Raw genomic sequence first — 5,191 nt, 5'->3', positions numbered from 1 at the left:
GACCTTGTCAAGTTTTTGGTGCCGTTGCCGGGGAGTAGGTGTTTAGAGATACTTTTCACATTGTTTTCTTAGCTATTTAATCTTCATTCTATTTCATATCTTCTTATTCTATCATCGTTCTGATTTCCTTTTCTTTCTTTTTGGGTACAGGAGCATCCCCTTTCACCTCCGGTGTGACAGATTCTACCTCCGTTCCTCGAGTTCTTTGCGGCCATAATAGAGTGAATGGTCTAAGCGATGCCCCTCCGCTGGGCTTAGTTGCGCTTGCAACGAAGGAAGTGTTGAGGTGATCTTAGTATCTAGGGCTTAATTGTGGTTAGGGACCTTCCACCTGGACCAAAGGGTTAGGTCTATAATTAGGAATAGATTTATCACTTGGAATCCCTAAAGCTCATTGCAACTCTATTCGAGTGTGAGGTTAAGAGGTTATCTAATCTCTCCTCCGGGACATGTATAGAGTTAGGCATAGTTGACCTTAGATTTGGGACTATGTATTTATCAATTCCACGACTCACAATTGTATTGATTAGGAAGCATTATAGAGGGTTCTTGCACTTGAAACAATTGTCCTAGGTGGAGCATTATCCGAGTAACCCATCTTTATCAATTGCCTTACCTCCTCCTTTACTCGTGCTCTCTTACTTGTTGTTTTTACTTTTGAGAATTGAATCATTGCCACACTTATCATTACTGATTTTTCACATAGCTAAGAACTGGATTAAGTGTTTTTATTCCCTACTCCCTGTGGATTCGATACCCGCTCATCCGGGATTATTACTTCGACAAACCCGTGCACTTGCGGGATATACGCAAGGGGAACCTGTCAAGTTTTTGGCGCCGTTGCCGGGGAGTAGGCGTTTAGAGATACTTTGCACTTTGTTTTCTTAGCTATTTCACCATACATTCTATTTTATATCTTCTTATTCTATCATTGTTCTGATTTCTTTTTCTTTCTTTTTGGGTACAGCTCCAGGTTATGACCCGAGGGAATCCCTCAATATTGATTGAAGGAGATCCTAAGCTTGAACGCACACTTAGAAGAAAAGGGAAAGAACCTATGCAAGAACAGTCCAATTTAGCTGACTTGGAAGTGGAAGAATCTGAAAACATGGCAGAACAGAATGAGCAACAGCGAACATTATCCGATTATGCCAGACCTTCAATGTTGGGGACACAGTCAAGTATTTTGTGTCCCCCGATTACAGCTCAGAACTTCGAACTGAAGCCGACATTCATCCACATGTTGCAGCAATCCGCATAATTTAATGGTTTGGCCGGTGAAGATCCAAACAGTCATATAGAGAGCTTTCTTGAGGTGTGTGAAATGCTGAAGATAAATGGGGTGACGGATGATGCAATCAAGTTGTGAGCTTTCCCATTTTCCATAAAGGGGAAAGCGAAGCAGTGGCTACACTCAATACCTAGAGCATCAATTACCACGTGGGAAGAGATGGTATAAGCTTTTCTGACCCATTATTTTTCTCACAAAAAATCAGCAAAGCTTAAGAATGAGATCTCATCCTTTGTTTAGTTGGAATTGGAGTCTCTATTCGAGACATAGGAAAGGTTCAAGGAGATCCTGAGAAAGTGCCCGCAACACGGATTCCCGGAGTGGATGATTGTTCAGACCTTTTATAATGGTTTGAACCCAAGTACAAGGCAAATCTTGGATGCAGCAGAAGGAGGTACCTTAGGTAGCAAGAAATGGGCGATCTCCATGAAATAGATGAGGCCCGTCGGTTAATTGAAGAAATGGGGTTAAACAACTACCAAGGGAATGCTAGGGAGAAGAAAAAAGTGGCCGATCTCCATGAAATAGATGCGGTAACTTCATTGGCGGCTCAAGTGGAAAATTTGAGGAAATAGTTAGATCTTCTAAATTCAAATAGAGTGACGGCCGTGACTAATTGCACCAGGTGTGGTGGAGGACATGCTCCCTCTGATTGCCCGATCTCTATCGGTGATGTTTCTTCCGTGGAGAACATTAATTTTGTAGGTAATGGCATGAGACCTCAAGGAAACCCATATAGCAATACCTACAAGGAAGAATCATCCCAATTTCACATGGAGTAATCAGGGTCCACAAAAGGCTATGTGGCCATCGGGTTTCCAACAACAACAACAAGCCCCTCCGGTTGAAAACAGAGTCTCTGGTTTGGAAACCCGAATGAATGAGTTAGAGAAGCACTTGACTAGATTTATCCAATCTGCAAATACAAGGTTTGAATCAGTCGAGGCTACACTTCGCAACCACACCGCCTCTTTGCATAACTTTGAAAATCAAGTGGAGCAATACAGAGACCAACCATGAGAAGTGGTTTTGAGGTTGAAGGTAGGCTTTCGAGTGAGAAGCCAAAAGAACACAAGTGTTTACTATTTTCTTATCTTCTAGTTTAGTTTGTTTGCATGAATAATTTGTTAAGTGTTGGTGTTTTGATTTTTAGATGCTTGTGCTGAGATTTTCTTGTGGGCTTTAAGTATTCATCGTGTGTTTTCATGTGGAATTAGCGAAGTTATGTCGTTTGAACTATATTCCATGTTTTTCACTGGTAAAACTTGCATACTAGGGCAGGCTCCGAGTGTGTAAACATGTTCTAAAACTTTCTGCAGAGCCTACAGCTTTTTCAAAGGCATCCAGTGAAAATGCACAGGCCGTGAGCTGGGCCTGTGAATGCCCACGGCCGTGCATAATTTCCGCAAGGGCGTGTGGAACACTTAGTGATTTTTCTCGGATTTCCAGAGAAGCCACAGGGGCATGCAACTACATGGGTTGGGCTACCCCCGCCTATGCGAGAGCGTTCAGAGTCAGTGAGAGATTTTCCCGAGGCGCCCGAGGGGACGTGCACCGCCTCTGTGAAGCTCTCACGTGGGGCGCAGGGCGTGGGGTAATTTCCACACGCCTGTGTGGATGTCTGAAGCACCAAGAGGCGCGAGTTCTTTTTAAAAGAATAGTCGTTTCTCTTCTCCCTAATACCCTCCATTCGTCTGGGAGCACTTTCACATTACCCCCGACCTCCTAGCATTGATTTGGTAGAATTGTTGCAAGGTTTTTTGCCCAATTCGTAGTTCTTTCATTTTAACTCGTCGGTAAGCCCTATTTATGATTTCCTTCATCAATTCATGATTTTAATAGATGAATCTAGTTAATAATGCTTCGTTTCTTCAATTAGAAAGATGATTTATGTTTAGAACAAAGTTAGAAGTATTTTTAAGTTGTATTTTTGGATTCTTGTGGCGCGGCCGTGCGGTTTTCATGCCTCGTGGATACACACGGCTGTGTAGAAATTCAACACAACTGTGTGGATTTCTGCAGTGTTAGTTTATTAACTTGTTTGATCGATTTCATTTCAAATTTCACAGATTATGGCACCTCGGTAGAAGAAGCAAGCTGATAAGAGGCCACGTGAGTCATCCCCTAAGCCTGAGGGCATGAGTTTCGTGATTCCAGAGCAACAGGTTCGCTATGAGTGCTTGTCACGACTCCGGTTTGGACAGACTCGATTCCTGGAAACGAGTATACTGAGAGATCTACAGCATAGAGATGAGTTCGCTGATGAGGTCGAGGATCTCGTTTCTGCAGGTGGTTGGCGGCAGTTATTGACGATTTAAGATCTATCCATCCGAGAGTTTGCACTGGAGGTGCTATCATGATTCGAGTTTGATAGATCGTACGCGAGCTTCGACAGTTTAGACACCATTCAGTTTAGAGCACTTGGACACCACCATAGCTAGAGCATCACTTAGTTTTCAATTTTGCTTGGCTTATATGAGGAGGCATTCCACGACACCCGAGGAGTACTCTCGATTACTGGGCTGATTATCCCGGAGCTTTGACCCCGCAGAGAGCTTACAGGGCGCTATAGGGTCAGGGTCAGTACGAGTCGGGGTGTCCAAGGCCACGTGCATTTCCCGATCTGCATACCGATACTTACATGCCGTCATGAGCAGATCGGTGAATGGCCGTGGTGATAGCACTGGCGTTCTGAGCCGGCAGGAGCTTCTATACTTGTACTCGATGGTGCAGCGCGTACCGATTCACTTAGGACACATCATGGCAGAGTACATCAGACATTAGGGGCATTATGCTAGACTGGGAGTGATCTTCTTGGGCCCTACATTACGAGATTAGTTCTGGGCATGGGTCTCTTGGATATGATTCGTGGGGCTGAGAAGACGAGTATACCTACCCAACTGAGTTTAGAGACACTGATATTGATGGGCATGGTCCATAGAGTTCGGACAGGGGTTTATGCGTCGGTGCTACCAGCTCCAGAGATAGCTGAGGGTGAGGGTGATCATGTCGAGGCTTCCCAAACTGCTCCCCAGCCTCAGTCAGCACCAATGGAGACCGAGGCACCTTCGGCGGCAGAGGACGCTACCCCCGTACGTATGTTTTCACCATCTCGAGCCCATGATCGCTTCGAGAGGCTTGAGAGTGCAGTGGGAGTGATACGGACAGAGGTGGCTGAGGCTCGAGTAGAGATTGCCGAGATTAGAGCTACGCAGGCCACTCAGTACACAGATTTCATGGCACATTTAAATGTATTACAATAGATCTTAGAGCAAGACGTCGCCTCCTTATTTGTCTTGCGACCGAGGACTCCTCAGTCCCCCTCGGCATCTCCTGCACCCCCATCTCCTATACCAGCACCGGTGGATCCACCTTATGTTTCCCCACCACCAGCAGTAGCAGTGGAGCCGATCGAGCGTGACACCGACATTTGACTTTATTTTTCTGCATTTTCTTTATTTTGCATTTTATTTTAGACTTGTTCACTCAGAAAGGATTCTCTTTCTGAGTTTATTTTTATTTTGTATGTCGATTTGTATTCATTGTCTATCTTTTATATATACTCGAGTTGTTTTTGTTTTATTGAGCTTCACTGAACCCCCTCGTGTACGCGTGCAGATGGTCTTGTCATCATGGGAATTGAGACTTTGTCATGGGCACGACCAAAGTGCTTTGGAACTTGACCATGTGAGCTTCACAACCCGTCGGAACATTACTCCCAAGGACTTAGCTCCATCAAACGCGACACTAGGAGTTCGGGGAGTATTGTTTTGATTGCTTCTCCCACATATATACTTCATTGATATACATTATGAGTGAGCTTGCATGTGTACATTGGGGACAATGTACAACTTAAGTGTGGGGGGAGTTTCATAGTACACATATCTTTTATATTAGCTT

At 44.5% G+C, this 5,191-nt stretch overlaps 1 non-coding gene across 1 annotated transcript; it reads right to left on the bottom strand.

Moving 5' to 3' along the window:
• Positions 1-1,498: 1,498 nt before the first annotated feature.
• Positions 1,499-1,605, bottom strand: LOC120254008. Its single transcript, XR_005534499.1, has one exon. It is a non-coding gene; the product is annotated as a small nucleolar RNA R71 (small nucleolar RNA).
• Positions 1,606-5,191: the final 3,586 nt, after the last annotated feature.

Source organism: Dioscorea cayenensis, unplaced genomic scaffold (genome assembly GCF_009730915.1).
Source record: "Dioscorea cayenensis subsp. rotundata cultivar TDr96_F1 unplaced genomic scaffold, TDr96_F1_v2_PseudoChromosome.rev07_lg8_w22 25.fasta BLBR01000285.1, whole genome shotgun sequence".
NCBI classification, from domain to species: Eukaryota; Viridiplantae; Streptophyta; class Magnoliopsida; order Dioscoreales; family Dioscoreaceae; genus Dioscorea; species Dioscorea cayenensis.
Note: the sequence above shows the minus strand (reverse complement) of the source record. Positions and strands in the feature narration are given on the sequence as shown.